Here is a 19,706-nt window from a genome sequence, read left to right on the forward strand (position 1 = left end):
TTGCAGAATCATGTGAATTCAGACAGCTGAAAGATGATTTAAGATTGATTTAAGTGTGAGAGACCCCTGGGAGAGAGCAAGTCCACTGAAAGAAGAGAAACTGATGCTAAAGAAAGCGATAGATTTGAGTTGAAACACAGAAGTTCTGACAGGTTAGCTACAGCATTTGTATGGCAGGGCAGACCAGGAGATACTTGATGCTGAGAGACATTTCAAGAACAGTGCAATCACAGACAAAGAGCAGGATGCAAATACTGTGGAGGACTGCATACCAAGGAAGAGAAAGATTCCCTTCATGGGGAAAACAGCACTTTAACTGCAATAAGCAGAATCATTTTTCACACAAGTGTTTGGCTAGAAAGAAGCAACATAAGCCTATAAAGATAGCCACTGGAGAGATATAAGCAGGTGATTCTGATGAACAACTGCACACCATGCAACAGGTTGGTAAAGATTACAGGAGATAAATGGTTTGTGACAGTTATAGAAGGGGATTATCAAGTGACCAAAACATGTCAGATAAACCTTTGAACGCAATGCAACATAATGATCTTCACAGATTTGTGTGAAATAGCTCAACATGATGGTTTGAAAATGTCATGTGATAAGTTCAATGAAGACTTACTACGATGAAATATTGAAGAAGAACAGCTGTCCTCAAACATGAAACTGAAACCTTAATTAACAAATATCTCACACAGTTGTGAAAGCTCCAAAACTGAAATATGTTGTATGTTGTAAGGAGCCTCCTTATTCAGTATTACGTGCGCAATTTGAAATTACATTGGACTTAGTGGTTGCCGCAGAGATGCGCATTATACTGTGAAGTTATGTTTCCATAATACCATGACTGGTGCCATTAATCATGCAAAGTATTCCTCATTCATGATGTTGCATAGGGAACCTTTATGCAAAATCTCTGCTTTCTCAAATCAGACTGCTTCTAACAGGCAGTTTTACAGCTTAAAACATGTAAAAGAGTTGGCTGAAAGTCACATGAAATACAGATACCTATTTCCCTTCTAAATAAATAGGATGAAGAGGGAACTCAGAACTATATTTACAATTTAAGCTAAGTTATGCGCTGAGAAGTTCAGTGATGCATTCTTTCAGAGTCGATTTTGACATAAATATAGAAAAAGATTTACAATTTGTTTGTTTGATGTGCTATGTGAAAATATAAGATAGCTCAAAAAATAACTAAAAGTTTACTCAAGATCTGTGACAAATAAGCAAATTTCTTCATGACTGGGCTCCATTTGAATAAAATTGCCACTGTCGCAGTTTTTAAAGAAATACTAAACATTATTCAATAGCGTTTATCAGGGGTTATGGGAAAAGGGCAGGAGAATGGGGATGAGAAAAATATCAGCCATGATCGAATGGTGGAGCAGACTCGATGGGCCGAGTGGCCTAATTCTGCTCTTATGTCTTATGGTCTTATGGTCTAATCTTCTCTGGTGATTGTAACAAAATATAATGGGAATGGTTCCAAAGCCCTTCTTATATTTTGGCAGCTCTAAAAGATTGTTCAAAGAACTAACCTGTCTTTCTCTCTGCAAATGCTAATTGACTTTCCATATTTTCTATTTCCGTTTCAGGTTTCCAGCTTTTGCAAATCTTTAATTTTCTTTACATCGGCAGCATGGTGTCACAGTGGTTAGCACTGATGCCTCACAGTGCCAAGGACCTGGGTTTAGTTCCAGCCTTAGGTGGCTTTCTGTGTGGGTTTCCTCTGGGTACTCCGGTTTCCTCCCACACTCCAAAGATGTGCAGGTTAGGTTGATCGGCCATGCTAAATTCCTCCTTCGTGTCAGGGTAAATTAGCAGGGTAAATATGTGGAGTTACGGGGATAGGGTCTGGGTGTGATTGTTGTGAGTGCAGGCTTGATGGGCCAAATGGCTTCCTTCTGCATTGTAGGGATTCTATGATTTGATGTATTAACATATTTGGTTTACTGAATACAGCAGTGTGTGGACACCCTTTGATGCAAAATGCTGTTACAGTTTCACCCACTGAATTATTTCTACTTTTGTAGTGATATTAAAAGATTCAAGAAAGAGAAATCTATGAACCATCCATTCAGGGTGGAAATAGTTTTTCAGTCAGTAAATGCAAGTTTCTTTTCAGGATTCTTCAGAGTCCAATAAGTGGATTTTTAAAAAGATTTATATTTGTAGGATTGGAAAACTTTGCTGGAAAGCAAAGTTAATATGTTTCTTGGGTCTGTCTTTTAAGATACATATTGACAATATTATCCTTTCAAAGAGATAAAAAGAAAAATTGAATACTTAAAATCTGAATTAAACACAAATTGCTGTAAATATATAGCAGATCTGTAATGTCTGATGTAATCTTCTTTCTAGGTTAACCTACTCTAGATCTTCACTCCAGGACTACCATGCACTTTGTTAAGAAATGCTAATATGGTAACAGTATTGAGCGCACAGGTTTCCTCTTTAGCCGATGTCATCTGTTTTCTCACATTGGCATTTGTAAATTCTTTACTCAAGCATGAAGAGAGTGGTATCAAACAAAATATGACACCAAGTCACATAAGAAGACGAGCAAAATCTCAAGGTAGGTTTTAAGGAGCATTGCAAAGCAGGAAAGTGAAGTAGAGAGACTTCCAAAGAGAATTTTTGATCTTAGGGCCTGACAATAGAGCATGCTATCAGGAATGGAGTGATTAAAATCAGTGTTACTTGAGAGGCCAGAAGTGGAGGTGTGCAGAGATATCAGAAGATTTGCGAGCTGGAGATGGTTATATAAATGGGAAACATTGAAGGCATGGAGGGATTCATGAAAAAGGGTTGGGGTTTTCAAATTGATTCACTGCTGAACAAAACCAATATAGGTCAATAAGCAGAAGGGTGATTGGTGAAGTTCATTGGAGTTAGAATATGGGAGCAGAGTTTTGGATGAACCAAAGATTACAGAGGGTGATAAGTAGGAGGCAGGGCAGCGGAGCATTGAAATAGTCAAGTCTAGAGGTTACAAAGAGGTGGAGTGGAGTTTTAGCAGCAGCTGAGCTGAAAAATGATTAGAGAAGGGGAATGCTGGAAATAGGTGGAGATGGTGATGGAGCAAATATTAGATGCTCATCTTAGAATCAAATAGGACTGCAAGGTAATGAATGGTCTGGTTCAGCCTGAAACACGACCAGGAAGAGGGATGGAGTTAGTGGCCAGGAAATAGAGATTATGGTGAGGACCAAAGACATTGGGCAGGATTTTCCGGCCTCGCTCGCTCCAAAACCGGAAAAACCCACTCAAGGTCAACGAACCTTGCCATGGTCCACCCCTTGCCCACTCCGATTCCCATGGTGGGCGGGACGGTAAAATTTACCCCAATAGCTTTGGTCTTCTTAATAAAGTGATATAATGGTTACAGCAAGAAGGAAGCCAATCAGCCTGTTGTGTCAGGGCCCGCTCTCTGTTAAATTATTTTTTTCCCTCTTCAGATAATTACCAAATTCCCTTTTGGATGCCACATTTGAATCTGCCACCAATAATAAAGTGTTTTTCCTAATGTCGCCTCTTTCTTTTTGCCAATCACCTTTAATAGGTATTCTCTGGTTCTTGACCAGTGTTTCGCCCTTTCCACTCTGTCCTGATCCTTCTTGATGTTAAACACTGTGATCCACTCTCAACTTTCTCTTCTGTAAGGAGAACAATTTCTGCTTTACCAATCTATCTGTGTAACTGAACTTTCTCAACCCTGGAAACATTCTTATTATTCTTTTTTGTAGCCTCTCCAATGCCTGCACATCCTTTCTAAAGGGCTGTACCCTGACTTCAACAATAGTTTGGAAATTTTTGATCATCCGGTATGGGATGTCAAACAAAATAAGTAAAAGAGGCAAGAAGTATATAATATCTAATTATCTTTCAAGGATACATGGTTATATGGAAACTCAATGAACTATACTTACAATTTAAGCAAATTGGATGAATCCTGTCCTGTACTATGACATTTCCCCGGCATCATCTTTCATTCACATATTGGTTTCATATTCTCCCATGCATTCAATTTGAAATCTTTGCCCTCAGTTTTGGATCCCTCAGTGATCTCTCCTTCACCTCTGCTATTTCCTTTATCTCCATATCCTCTCATGATCATTCTGTCACTCTGACTTAACCTTCTGAGCATTTGTCCTTTTAAGCTAATGGGACTAAGTGGTGACAAATCCCCTGGACTTCACAAATTTACTTTTCATTTTTTTCATGAGATGTAAGCATTATTGACTCCAGGTGCCGGAATGCTTTTATTCAAAACCTATTGATCTATTCGTGCTCCTTGGTACTTTATTCAGTTGAATATTTTGTTGATTTTGGGATCAGCTACTCTCATCTTTCAACCATTGATAACTAGGAATTCTTAAACCATGGGTGACACGGTGGCACAGTGATTAGCACTGCTGCCTCACAGCACCAGGGACCCGGGTTCTATTCCTGTCTTGGGTCACTGTCTGTCTGCTCGTTCTCACCGTGTCAGCGTGGGTTTCCTCCGGGTGCTCGGAGTTTCCTCCTACAGTCCAAAGATGTGCAGTTAGGTGGATTGGCCATGCTAAATTGGCCCTTAGTTTCCTAAGATGTGTGGGTTAAGAGGATTAGCCGTGGCAAATGCACGGGGTCATGATGTGGAGATGCCGACGTTGGACTGGGGTAAACACAGTAAGAAGTTTAACAACACCAGGTTAAAGTTCACTTGAGTGGCATTTGCTACCAAATAAACCTGTTGGACTTTAACCTGGTGTTGTTAAACTTCTTACTATATGCATGAGGTTACAGGGGACAAGGCAGAGTTGGTGCAGACGCAATTTTCCAAATAGACTTCTTCTGCATTGTAGGGATTCTATGATTCTAAGTTATTCCGTCTTTTATAAATCTTCTCAGATCTCAAGCCTTTGATTAAGTCATTTAGTCATTCCTCTTAACCTCTCCCTTTATGGTTTATATCTAATCATGCCTATTAACGAAACACTTCTCTTAACGTGAGAGATCTGCAAATGATATTGAAATTTCAGTTCTGGGACACACAAAATGTTAGCTTAGCAAAACCTGCTCAATCTAAGGGTTTGGTATTGTGCTGGTTTTGAAGTCTTCTGCAGTTGAATAGCCAATGTCTCGGGCCCAAGCATTAAGATGACACTGAAGGATGTAGATCTGCACCCCAACAAAACATCAGCGGGAGTGGAGGGAAGGAACACAAACATTACAGCGCTTGGCTACACCATGTTTGCTATTCAGGAGCAGTGTGGGATGATTGATTCCCCTTCCACTGCCAGCGCAACTCTTAGAAGACAAAGACCCCGTGAAAACAAACAGATCCGGATGGGCAGTGCGCAGGCGCGGCCGGGAGGAGGACTACAACTCCCGGCGAGCACCGCGCCCCACTTCCGGCTGGTGCTTCCGATCGGAAAGAAATTACGTCATGGTTAAAGCTCTCAGAAAGTGGGTGCATTGTGCAATGTAGTGTCTGTGCTGCAGCGCTGGACACAGTCACAAGCAGGGGATGACTGCTGCACTCTGAGACACGCTCTAACTCCACATTTCTCACATAGCACCGACAAAGAAAAATAAAACCGAAACAAGTAAGTTTTCATTCCAATCTGCTTTATTTTGTGTGTGTTGTGAATGACTTCTGATTTCCTTCATTGCTGTGCTTGTGTTTTCTCCCACTTCCAGCACAATTCATGGAAGTCAGACTGAAGTGGTCCTGGTTTCCGGACTGATTGGTCATTCGTCTGTTTAATGTTAGCATATTTGCTATTGTGCTGTTATGATTTCTAAGTGGTTACAGTGGTGCAGCTTATTGTACAGAATGCAGTGGACTAAAAGCTATTTTTAGTTTCCAAAAGTGAAAATGTGATTTGTTAATTGAATATTTTTGAATGCATTATTTTGATTTTAACACTCAAGTTTCATTTCACAAAGTTGTGATTTATGCTGAATCAGCTCATGCTGTTAAACAGCTTGATTGTCAAACCTCTGATTTTAAAATTGCAACTTTTTTCCAAATTAAGTATTGTGCTCAATTTGGTAGTGTCTGGTAGAGGGAGGAAGAGGCAAGTCACTGGAGGACATTGACTTCAATCTATTGTCCAAATACTATTTGTACCCTGAGGAGATAGGGTACAGTTGCTCAATAAAAATTGTTCTTTGTGTGACCCAAGGCTGTTTGTACTTAAATTCTGATTTCCTAGTACTATACCAACAATTCTGTTGGCCCATTTAAAGACAGCTTAATATCTTGTCAAATCTTGTGAAGCAATGTTGTTATGCACAATATATAATGATTTTGACAGATAAATATTGTTTTAAGATTGGTATTGATTTGAATAATTGAAGGCTTCCAGATTTAGTAAATTTTATTTTTCCAATGTATTTAAAGATGTATTTTAACAAAATTTATCTACTTTTGAAACTTATTTTTAAACTAACATAGCACCATAGAATCCCTATAATGTAGAAGGAGGCCATTTGCCCACCGAGTCTGCACTGAGTCTCCAAAAGAGCATCTTACCCAGGCCCTATCACCATAACCTTGTGCATTTGCCATGGCTAATCCACCTAACCCGCACATTTTTGGACTGTGGGAGGAAACTGGACCATCTGGAGGAAACCCATGCAGGCGTGGAGAGAATATGCAAACTGCGCACAGTCACCCAAGGAATCGAACCTGGGTCCCTGGCATGGTGAGGCAGCAGTACTGACCCCTGTGTCACCATGCTGCCACTGTGCTGCCCCAAACAAGACTGTTCCCAATGGATGGGGTTTGAAGTAAAGCTAACCTTGCCTTGTTTGTGTTTCCCAGCATACTTCACTTTTCCTTTGGCTCCAGTGCACAACTGTACAAAACTGCAAAGTTTTAGTGTAAGATTTAACTAAAATGTAATGACTGCACTTAATCAGTTTATTACTGCTTTAATACGGTATGACCTATGGGGCATTGCCAAAGTGCATATGTTTTGGAATGCTTCCTTTTGAATATAGGACAACATTTGAATTGCATGTTGTCGAAGAATATACAACAAGATAATCATCTCTAGGTATTAAAATAAAAGCAAAACACTGCTGTAAATTTTAAATAAAAACAAAGTGCTGAAAATACTCAGCAGGTCTAGCAGCATCTGTGGAGCGACAGCAGAGGCAACGTTTTAAGTTAAATATGATAGTTCTGAAGAAGAGTCATATTTGACTTAAAATGTTAACTGCTTCTCTCTCTACATAGGTGCTGCTGAGTATCTCGACTTTGTTTTTATCTCTAGGTACTGTTGTGTGCTGCCAATATTTAACTTGTATTCACTATGAAATATGTTCCTCTTGGAAGGTAGGTGTTCAAGAGCTTTATTTTCAGTGGTTCAGATTCCAAGATGTTGCAATTGGTACAACACATTTACAACTTTATAGACTGTAGCTGTAGACAACATCAACTTGGCACTGAAGTGGAATTAGGATTTCTTCAATAGCTGTTGATAATTTGAGTTTGAAGTATAGATGTGTCCTTAGTACACCCTTTTGGACTGTGGAATGAAACTGGAGCACCCGGAGAAAATCCACAGAGACACTGAGAATGTGCAAACTCCACACCTGAGGCCAGTATTGAATCTGGGTCCCTGGCGCTGTTAGCCAGCAGTGCCAACCACTGTGCCACCATGCTGTCCCAAATTATATATAATGTATCTCCAAACTGTGTTGCAGATCTTTATGCATGTGAGATTGCCTGGAGTGATGAATGTAGAACTTGAGCGTGAAACTGACATAATGCAGTTAACACAGATGCTCTGATTGAAAAGCTATATTATGCAGTGATTGCATTCATGGCTTACAGGGTACGTGATATAGTAAAATTCTGATGTGGTATGAATACTCTTTCTATAGTCGGGTAACTATTTCCTCAAGTTCAGAACCTGTGTCCCCTGCTCTTCCAACACCAATCTACTACAAGGTGTCTCTCACCTCTTCCATTAGTCATTATCTGCAATTATGTGGGACCACACACCCTGAAACCCCCCTATCAAAATATTTTTGTCTTATTGCCTCTCGCCTTTGCTTCTAAGCTTCCTGAAAGCTATGTCTTCAACATCCATTGATTTAAATTTTGCTCTTCCTTAGACGTGGAATACAAAATTACTACGTTTGACAGGGGTATTATCTTGCATTGAGCCACTTACTTGACTTGAGTGTCTCCTTAAAATGGAAGAGTGTTGTATTACCTGGTATTGACATTCATCACTTTGATATAAAGTTAACCCAAAATCCTCAACAGAAATAAATATTGGATTGAAATGTTTTGACTGATCCCTGAGTAATGTTATCCTAATATAGGTGACGGGTGCTCTGGTTTCCTCCCCCAGTTCAAAGATGTGCAGGTTAGGTGGATTCGATATGCTAAGTTGCCCCTTAGTTTGTCTCTGTGTGCGAGTGTGGCTGTGCTTGATGTGGTGTAGTGCCCCTCAAGTTATAAGCCCCTAGTGACAGACTAGCAACCTGTTCCAGGAATAATCAGCGTCAGAAACAGACAAAAGAGGGAAAACTTCCACCTTCACTCACTCTTAACATCACACTGCCCTTTATTCCAAGATACTTTCTGCCCCCCCACACCGATGACAATAGCAAAGTACAATATGTGTATTTCTGTGTATGTTGTTTGACCAATTGTCACTGGATGAAGTGTTTAATAAAATTTAAACTGTGGAAGCCATAAATGACAAACTTATGAGTGGTGGGTAAATGTGGAAGGTATGAATTATTTAAAATATCCTAAATTACATGATTTTGGGAGAAAGGTAAATGAATACTCATTCATAACCTAATTACTGATGATGTTTACTATAAATTTTATCTTTTCAATAAGGGCAGTTGATGTAGTGCAGACATAAAGAGGAAGCTGGATACTTCTCTGAATTGCAAGGCAGTAATCTAATCCTAAAGTTTCAAGATGTCATGGCAAATATTGGATGGTTTATACCGTAATTTTAGCAGTGTAACATTACTGCCTTAATGAGTGGTGTAAGCCATACTGGCTGAAACAGTAAATAAATGTTGTACATTTTTTAACATGTTTTTGTTTGTTTTATCAAAACATTAACTCTTTGTTAGGATAAAGTCACATTCTTGTCCTTATTTGTTATCCACAGGCACTTTCAGCAAGGGTTGTCACGAGGAGTGTTTGAGGCAGAGGTCATTGCGTCCTTTGAAGAAGAAGTGGGTAAATATTTTGAAGTAGAAGAAAATACAGGGTTGTGGGGAGAGAGTGTGGCCATGGGATTAATTTTGGATAGTTCTGCAAAGAACCAACGTAGACACAATAGGACAACTGTCCTTCCCTTTTTGCTGTAAACTATTTTTTATGGTTCCGCAGGCCTGCTGGTTGGCAATCAGAAGTGTAAATCGTGAAATATATATTTTTCCTTCTCCAACTATTGGAAGGCTGAGAATTTTAACGTTCCTATTACTTGCCCTCTCAAGAAATTTGATTGTGATTGAACTTGGGACTTTTCTGATCTGTTTCTGTTTGGATAAACTTGCTGAACCTTGGAGGAGCTGCTCCTTCTTGTGAAATGCTAATAATTGGCAATAACATTTCAGTTACTTTGGAGTTGTATGCATCCTGGGACTGTAAGACATGAATTTTGTGCAGTGTAACCAGCTGTTATTAATTCTAAAGCAAAATGATGAGATGGTGAATATTTGTTTCTTATTTTATCAAACATTTCGATAACCTAAAGTTGCAGATTAAGCTCTCAGCTGAGAGTAGGTTGTTCGGGGTCTTTGCTTATGCCATTCCACCTGATGAATTGAAGAAATAAATTAATAGTTTAGATTATTTATTTTTGTAACTTCCTCATCTCTTGTCAGAGAAGTAGCTTCTGCTCTATGCCTTGCATTCATGGTATGTTTGTGATAGAAGTAGTGCAGGTGTGAACTTTTATCCTGTTAGGCTATGACACTGTTACTAATCAACATTGTATGTGAATGTTGATATAATGGGATCTATGTTTCTGACTCTTGAATATGGATGCTTGGGTTTTTAAATGCTTAAGTAAGGAATTAGCTAGTTTTGGCTCAACTCTTTCAGATAATGCCTGTTAATCTGACAGAGCACAAGCAAATATTGTGGCAATCATAAGAACATAATGGATGTTGAACCTTTACCTAGATTTCTTAGTTTAAATAAAAAGGGATCCAAGTCAAATGCTAATAACTACAAAACAGCGACTATGCTAAACATGATGTCAAGGTTTATAAAATAACAAAGCAGGAAATCCAGCTAGTATATTTACATGTGGGAAGAGAAAGGAAAACGTTTTGGGATGTAACTCCAAATTATACTATTAAAATATTACAGATACTGACACAGCAGTTGCATCTTTCAAGCAGTTTCTTCTTGTTTCAAAATCCCACAATTTGCAATTGTCTTCTCATGGGAAATGAAAATCTGTGGCATCATCTGAATCGGAACAATTTGCTTGACAATTTGTGATTTCAGTACGGTTGGTTAATTTTGTGTTATTGTCCATCTTGGGATGTATAAATGAGGCAAATATCTTCATGTTAGCATGAGACTACCACAGTAATGTTTCACATTGAAGCTTGGGTTGAATATAGCTTTCCAGTCTTAATGAAATACCAGCTCTTTTGTGACGTATCACAGCTTGCAGAAAGCAAATATTTAAGTAACAAAGATTGAAGACCTGGGCCCAAATTTTCACCATGATGGGTGCCTCTCTATCAGATGAAGTTGCTGAATATTATAAGTCCCACCCTAAACCAAGCAGTTCCCATTTTTGCAGGGCGGGGAATGGGATGGGGTTCACACATGCACATTTTATGGAGGTAGCTGGCTGTTTAAATCATCAATTCCTCTGTTCAAATTGGATTTTGGTCGGATGGGCATGTGAAACCTGAAATAGGCCCAATAAGAGCAAGTATAAATTTTATGGATTCATTTGACTAAAGTACATCTTTGGATCTGGTCCCAGGACCCCTTTGGTGGAAGTCAGGTGACCTTTGGAATTGTTGAGGGCAGGCATGAATATGCGATAAAAGTACGTAAATTCATTAATTGTTAAGCTGATTGGAGCTGTCAACGGACCTCTCAAAATGAGCTGCCCAGGGTGCTGTGCGAAAGGCATTTAGAAGCCCTGCCCCTTAAATCTTGGCAAAAAATGTCTGGAGTGTTTTGAAAAAAGATCTTACTTGCGATTTCACATTGTCAATGGACATAAGCCTTTAGTTTTCCATTGCTGAATTAGTGATGCATGACTGATTTCACAACCATCCATTATCAGAGTAGGATTCCTGCTATTTCACAGTTTGACAGCTACACGTGTAATTGGACTATGCATTCCAGTGCTTGTTGTTATAAGAGATTGTGCAATTGAATCAAATGTTGTAAAGTTTTATTTAGTTGAAGGAATGCAAATCAAATAAATGAGTTTTTATGATTTTTAAAAAATATAATGACGTCTACAATAGACACTTTATAGAATTTTATTTTATTCTGACATCCAGGTAGCCACTTTTAGAATTCAGGTTCGCGTGCCCAGGAATTCTGTGCAGTAGACTTGCAGACAAAAATCAGGTCCTGGTGTTGTCACGTTTTTAAAAGGATATTTAGTATATTGGGTCATTTTGCATCTAAAATGTGTCAAGAAGCTTTAGTTGCCCATCAAGGATACTGCTGTGGATAAATCTGAAAAGCTTCATTGTTCGCCATTCTCTTTTTTGCTTTTTTTTCTCTTTCCTCAATACTGATACATTCTGATACTCCTCAGGCTCTCTGCAACTTCAATGCCTTAGAACTCCTCTTCCAGTGTTTCAGATTGACCTCCCCAAAGCTATTTCTACTATGTGCCAATTATCCCCGTTGCACTCCTTCCAAATGTCAGTTTGATCCTCCTACCCAATATATGGTGGTGGTATGTTACAGCTCACTCAGAGTCTAAGTTGCTATGGCAAAATGCACTCTTACATGTGATCTGTAGTTTGGAGCTATGGATAGTGATGGTGGAGGCTCCAACTTCCTTATGGCTGACCTGGAATCTCTCCCCCTGTTACCACTTGCCTTTGGCATATGTTTGAAGGATTTGCAGGTTGATGCTCAACCTACTTGGCTGCAACATGAACGTACCTTTCTTGGCCATCAAGTCCTGGGATAGGACTTGAGCCTGAGCTTCTGCCTCAGATGTAGTGACATTACTCGCTGCGCCAAGATCTCTGAACTCAGTAACACACATTCCACTATATCCAGTATTCCCATGCTTGAGGCTCCTACACACACTATAACTGATGTTCCCAGAAGTCAACCTTCCAAAGTCTGTCACACCCAAGCACGCACACAATTACCCGTAAAGCAACACCTTCTCAATATTACTAAAACCCACAATCAACATTCCATCTGCATCCTGGCACAGTAACTTAGACTTAGGACCTGCTCCCATTCTTAGTATATCTAGTTTCATGAATTATGCACTCTTCACCAAACTCTCTGCAATCTCTAACTTTCCTCCTTTTATCCCTTGATTTTTTTCACTGCTCCCCATCATTCAACCCAAACCTCCACTTTATTGCCGCTACCTTTCTGCACTAATTTGACAGGGGGGTGGCTTATAGATGGAGGTACAGTAAGGGTGATGCACGGCTAAATATAGAAGAAAAACTGAGTAAGTCTGGAATGCAGAGGAAAGATAAACATGTTGAGATACAAGGGAATATGGCAAGGCAGGATGGCAATTATTTTAATGCAAGAAGTCTTGCAGTTAAAGTGGGGGATGGGGGGGGGGACATGATATCTTAGGCTTCTCTAATTGAAACCATATGGATGGAACTTGAAAGCAGAAAGGGGACAATCACGTTGCTGGGAGTGTACTGTAGGCCCCCAAACAATCGGAGAGATGGAAGAGCAGATATGCAGGCAAATCTCCATCACATTCTCTGTTTCTTCACTTCCGCCGCATCTATTCTGATGTTGCCACTTTCCAAAATAGTGCTGCCCTTTATGTCTTCCTTCTTCCTCAATCATGGTTTCCACCCACTGAGATTGACAGGGCTCTCAACCGCATCCAACCCATCCCCAGGGCCACTGCTCTCACCCTCTGCCCTCCCTCCCTCCCTCCCAGAACCACTTGTCCTCACCTTTTAACCCCACAGTCTCCGCATTCAAATAATCATTTTCCACCATTTCTGCCAACTCCAGCATGACGCCACCCCCCCCGCATTCCGCAGGGACCATTCCCTCCTGGGACACCCGGGTCCACTCCTTCATCACATCCAACATCTCACCCCCTGCCCATCGCACCTTCCCATGCATTTGTAGAAGGTGCAGCACCTGCCCCTTTACCTCCGCCCTGTTCACCATCCCAGGTCCTAAACACTCCTTTCTAGGTGAAGCAGCGCTTCACATGCACCTCCTTCAATCTGCTCTATTGCATTCGCCGCTCCCAATGCGGTCTACTCTACATCGGAGAGACCAAACGTAGACTAAGTGATCACTTTGCTGAACATCTTTGGTCTGTCTGCAGGCAGGACCCTGACCTTCCTGTTGCTCGCCAATTCAACACCCCATGCTGCTCTCCTGTCCACATGTCCGTTCTTGGCCTTTTGCAATGTTCCAGTGAACCCCAACGTAAACTGGAGGAACAGCATCTCATCTTCCAATTGGGCACTTTACAGCCTTCTGGATTGAACATTGAGTTCAACAATTTCAGAGCATGAACTCTCCCCTCCACCCTTCATCCCATTTCCATTTATTTTGTTTCATCCTATTCATCCATTTTATCATCCTTCTTTCTCACCTCCATTTTTCCACTTTCCATTCCAGCTCTCCTTCTTGCCCCCTCCCCCTTTCAGGGCAACTGCCACATTTCTCAGGTAGTCCTTTAACAATCTGCACCTTTTGTTCTGCCACTCACGCACTCTGATCACTTAATGGACACACTTGGTGCTTTTGGTATCTCCATTTACATTCCCGATGTCCCATTCCACCCCCACCCCACCCTCATGGTAGAAATCTCTGCTGATTCTCTTTGCTCTCAGCTCTGACGAAGGGTCATCTAGACGTGAAACGTTGGCTCAATTCTCTCCCCACAGGTGCAGTCAGACGTGCTCAGACTTTCCAGCATTTTCTGTTTTTGTTTTTGTTTCAGATTCCAGCATCCACAGTATTTAACTTGTATTTATTAAAGAAATTGGGGGAGCGAAGAGGTGGCATGAAAGAACTCTGCCGGGCAAAATAAAGGAAAATCCCAAAGTGTTTTTTAGGTATATTAAGGGCAAGAGGTTAACCAGGGAAAAACATAGGGGCCCATTAGGGACCAAAGTGGCAATGCATCTGTGTTCACTATGGAAAAGGTGCGTGCGTGTGTGTGTGCGCGCGCAAACCAGGTACTCACATGCCAGTGAGTCTAATATCAGTGGTAGGGAAATTACTCTTTTAAAAAAAAAAATCAGAGACTGAATTAAAAAACAGCCACTTGGAGAGGCAAGGATTAATCAAGGATAGTCAACATGGTTTTGTCAAGGGGAGATCATGTCTAACAAATTTGATTGCATTTTTTGAGGAGGTGATTAGGTGTGTAGATGAGGGAAGTGCAGTTGATGTAGTCCACATGGGCTTTTGTCAAGGTCTCGTATGGGAGACTTATCGAGAAGGTAAGAGCCCATGAGATCCAGGGCAAATGGGATCCAAAATTGAATTGGTGGCCGGAGGCAGAAGATGTTGGTCGAAAGTTGTTTCTGGGACTGGAAGCCTGTGTCCAGTGATGTACCATAGGGATCGGTGCTGGGTCCCTTGCTGTTTGTTGAGTATGTTGATGATCCAGATGGGACTATGGCGGGTATGATCAGTAAGTTCACAGATGACACAGAAATTGGTGTGGTAGATAGTGAGGAGGAAAGTCTTGAACTACAGAGTGATGTAGATGGGCTGGTCAGACGGGCAGAACAGTGACAAATGGAATTTGACCTTGAAATGTGTGAGGTGGTGCATTTTGGGAAGACTAACAAAGCAATACCCAATGACAGGTAGGACGCTCGGAAGTACAGATGGACCTTGCGGTGCACGTCCATAGGTCCCTCAAGACAACAAGGTAGGTAAGATAGTTAGAAAGGCATGTCGGATATTTGCCTTTATTAGCCAAGGCATAGACTGCAAGAGCAAGAAGGTTATGATGGAGCAGCCTAAAACGTTTGTTCGGCCACAGCTGGAGTATTATGTGCAGTTGTAGTCACCATACTCACGAGCACTCGGGTCCTGCGTGGACCAGCGGGCGAGGGTATTCGCAGATATCTTCAATCTCTCTTTACACCTATCTAAAGTCTCTACCTGCTTCAAGAAGATGACCATCATCCTGGTACCAAAGAAAAGCCAGGTAGCATGCCTTAATGACTATCATGCGGTGGCTCTGACATCCAGCATTATGAAGTGCTTCGAAAGTTTAATCATGGCACAAATCAATTCCTGCCTCCCAGATTGCCTGGATCCACTACAGTTTGCCTATCGCCACAGCAGGTCCACAGCAGATGCCATCTCCCTGGTCCTACACTCAACCATGTAACACCTCGATAACAAAGATACCTATGTCAGACTCCTATTCATAGACTACAGCTCAGCCTTTAACACCATTATTCCTACGAGACTCGCCTCCAAACTTCGTGGCCTGGGGCTCGGCTCTTCCCTCTGCAACTGGAACCTAGACTTCCTAACCCACAGACCGCAGGGAGTAAGGATAGGCAACAACACCTCTTCCACAATCATCCTCAACACTGGTGCTCCACAAGCTGTGTTCTTAGCCCCTTACTACACTCCTTTATATACCTCTGACTGTATGGTCAAATTCCCCTTAAACTCGATTTTCAAGTTTGCTGATGACACCACCATAGTGCGTTGGATCTCAAACAATGACGAGACACAGTACGGGAATGAGATAGAGAACCCGGTGCAATGGCAATAATCTCTCCCTTAATGTCAACAAAACGAAGGCCATTGACTTCAGGAAGCATAGTGGAGGGCATACCCCTGTTTAACATCAATGGGGATGAAGTAGAAATGGTTGAGAGCTTCAAGTTTTTAGGTGTCTAGATCACCAACAACCTGTCCTGGTCCCTCCATGCAGACGCTATAGTTGAGAGAGCCCACTAATGCCTCTAATTTCTGAGGAGACTAAGGAAATTTGGTACGTCCACTATAACTCTATCCAACCTCTACAGATGCACCATGGAAAGCATTCTTTCTAGTTCTATCACAGCTTGGTATGGTTCCTGCTCTGTCCAAGACCACACTAAACTGCAGAGGGTCATGAACGAAGCCCAGTCCATCACTCAAACCAGCCTCCCATCCATTGACATTGTCTACACTTCCCACTGCCTTGGAAAAGCAACCAGCATAATCAAGGACCCCATGCACCCCAGACACACACTCTTCCACCTTCTTCCATTGGGGAAAAAGTTACAAAAGTCTGAGGACACGTACCAACCGACTCAAAAACAATTTCTTCCCTGCTGCCATCAGACTTTTGAATGGACCTACCTCGCATTATGTTGATCTTTCTCTACACCCTATCTATGACTGTAACACTACATTCTGCACTCTCTCCTTTCCTTCCCTATGTACAGTATGTTTTGTCTGTTTAGCATGCAAGAAACAATACTTTTCACTGTATACTAATAAATGTGACAAATCAAATCAAAAACTACAGGAAAGGATGTGATTGCACTGTAAAGAGTGGAGAGGGGATTCACCAGGATGTTGCCTGAGCTGGAGTTTCAGCTGTGAAGAGAGGTTGGTTAGGCTGGGGTTGTTCTCCATGATCATGATGTGGAGATGCCGGCGTTGGACTGGGGTAAACACAGTAACAGTTTTAACAACACCAAGTCAAAGTCCAACAGGTTTATTTGGTAGCAAATACCATTAGCTTTCGGAGCGCTGCTCCTTCGTCAGATGGAGTGGAAATCTGCTCTCCGGTTTCCACTCCATCTGACGAAGGAGCAGTGCTCCGAAAGCTAATAGTATTTGCTACCAAATACACCTGTTGGACTTTGACCTGGTGGTGTTCTCCATGGAGCAGAGAAGGCTGAAGGGGACCTGATTTGAGGTGTACAAATTTATGAAAGATAGGATAAATGGGAAGAAACTTTTCCCCTTGGTAGAGGAATCAATAACCAGGGAGCATGGGTTTGAGGTAGTGGGCAGGAGATTTAGAGGAAATTTGAGAAAAGCTTTTTCATTCAGTGGTTGGTGGGAATCTGGAACTCTCTGTCTCAAAGGATGGTAGAAGCGGGAACACACAACATTTAAGAAGCATTTAGATGAGCACCTTCTCTCTGAAGATATCCCTCATCCAAGTTGTCTGGCACTACAACCATGCTAAATGGGATAGATTCAGAACTGATCTAACAGTTCAAAACGAGGCAACCAAGAAACACCGTGTACCATCAACAGCAGCAGAATTGTATTTCACCACTAAATGTAACCTCATGCCCAGCATATATCTCGCTTTACCATTGCCATCAAGCTAAGAGACCAACCCCCAATTCAATGATGAATATAGGTGATCATGCCAAGAACAGCACCGGACACACCTAAAAATGCAGAGTCAATCTGGTGAAGTGACAGCACAGGACAATATGAATGGTTATCAGTAAAGTAGCATGCAAAAGACAGAGCTAAGCAATGCCATAAACAACAGATCGGATCAAAGCTCTGCAGTACTGTCACATTCGGCCATGGTGACGGTGGAGAATGGAACAGTTACTTGTGGCAGCAAGTCCCACAAACTTCCTCGTATTTTGTGATGGCAAATTCCAGCATGTCATAAATGCTTCAGCCTTGACTTCAACTATATTCAGCCAAATGCGCTGAGTGGATAATCCATCTTGGCTGCCTCCCCCTGAGGTCCCCATCAACCATTCCTCTAATTCCCCGGGGCTGAGTACAGAATATTTGTTGCATTTGTGGTCTCTTTAAGATTATTGCATGGCTGCACTCGTGCATATTTTAACAGGACCATGGCTCGGATGTGACCTACTTGTTCCTGTGTAGCAGATTCCTGATTGTGCTGTCATCGTGCAACTTGCAGGCAAAATTTATCTCCACTATCACAAGTTTCATTTTTCAGCCAATTTGATTGATTCCACATGAGGTTAAATGGCTGAGTGAGTGGATGCAGCAAGTGCTGTGGGCCCTGGTAACATTCTTGCTGTAGTGCTAAAAACTTGTTCTCCTGAACCAGCTGCACCCATCACCAAACTGTTCAAATGCAGCTAATATACTGGCATCTACCCAAGAGAAAAATTGCCCAGGTATATCATGACGACAAAAAAGACCAACCCAACCTTGCCCTATCAATCATCAGCAAAACTGTCGATAACACCTTCCATCAACAGCATTTTAAATAAGCTGACCATCAGTGCTGAATTTGGGTTCAGATAGGACTACTCCATTCCAGCTCTCATTGCAGCCTTGGTTCAAACATTTGTCAAGAGTTGAATTCCAGATGAGATGGGAGTGGCTGTCGTTATATCATCAAGGCAGCATTTGACTAAGGAATCACAGTAAAATTGAAGTAAATGGGAATCAGTGGTTAGGGGGAAGAGGAAGGCATGGAGGTATTGGTAGAAACTCTCTTGATTGGAGTCATTCCTCGCACTATGGTTGTTGGAGGCCAATTATCACAGCCCTGGGACACTGCTTCAGGAGTTCCTTAGGGCAGTGTCCTTAGGCCCAACCAGCTTCAACTGCTTCATCAATGACCTTGTTTCCAACACATGTATCCTTGCTCATTATTTTCTATATCTGTACACACATTTTAATGATCAGTGTGTTTGGACCCCCGAGTCTCTTAAGACTGCCACTGTTTCTGACTTTTCACCATTTAGGAAGTACCCTGTTTTATTATTTTAAGTCTAAATTGGATTAATCACATTGGCAAACATTGAAATCTATTTGCCACAGTCTTCCCATTTATTTAATCTGTCAATATCTCTTTGTAATATCACGCTCCTATGTACATTGCTTATAATGCTGCATCATTTCATCAGCAAATTTGGATATTGCTTCCTATCTCATTGTCTATGTCGCCAATAAATTCACTGGTTGAGACCACAACATGGAACCTTGCAGGACACCACCAGTCACATCCTGTCAATTGGAATAAGTTGCCCATTTGCTCTGCTCTCTGAATCCTTTCACTCAGCTAATTTTCTGACCGGAGAAAATAATTCATCTTCATAGAAACATAGAAGATAGGAGCAGGAGGAGGCCATTCGGCCCTTTGAGCCTGCTCCACCCTTCATTACAATCATGGCTGATCATCCAACTCAACAGCCTAATCCTGCTTTTTCCCCAAAACCTTTGATCCCATTCACCCCAAGTGCTATATCCAGCCACCTCTTGAATTCATTCAACTTCATGAGTTTCCACCTTAGCTAACAGTCTCTTCCTAGGAACTTTTATCAAATGTCTTCTGGCAGACAAAGTAAACGCATACCAATTAGGAACAGGAGTAGGCCCCTCAAGCTGCTCTGCCATTCAATAATATAATGGCTGATCTGCTTGTAATTTCAACCCAACATTCCTGCCTACTCCCGATAACCTTTCATTGTCTTGTTAAGAGTCCATCGAGTTCTACCTTAAAAATATTCAAATACTCTGCGTCCATTCCCTTTTGAAGAAGAGTTCCAGGGATTCATGACCCTCT

The 19,706-nt window shown here is 41.5% G+C and overlaps 1 protein-coding gene across 4 annotated transcripts in view; it reads left to right on the forward strand.

Annotated features, from left to right (window-relative positions):
• rab30 (RAB30, member RAS oncogene family) overlaps positions 1–19,706 on the forward strand; it is a 144,871-nt gene that overhangs the window by 45,831 nt on the left and 79,334 nt on the right. The window contains exons 1-2 of one of the 4 annotated variants that reach the window (XM_078221896.1): positions 5,133–5,597; positions 9,147–9,217. The gene's annotated coding sequence lies outside the window, so the exon portion shown is untranslated. Of the gene's footprint in view, positions 1–5,132; positions 5,598–9,146; positions 9,218–19,706 lie in introns of those variants that run through there. The other 3 variants (XM_078221895.1, XM_078221893.1, XM_078221894.1) reach the window with 3 other exon arrangements.

Source organism: Mustelus asterias, chromosome 10 (genome assembly GCF_964213995.1).
Source record: "Mustelus asterias chromosome 10, sMusAst1.hap1.1, whole genome shotgun sequence".
Taxonomy (NCBI): Eukaryota; Metazoa; Chordata; class Chondrichthyes; order Carcharhiniformes; family Triakidae; genus Mustelus; species Mustelus asterias.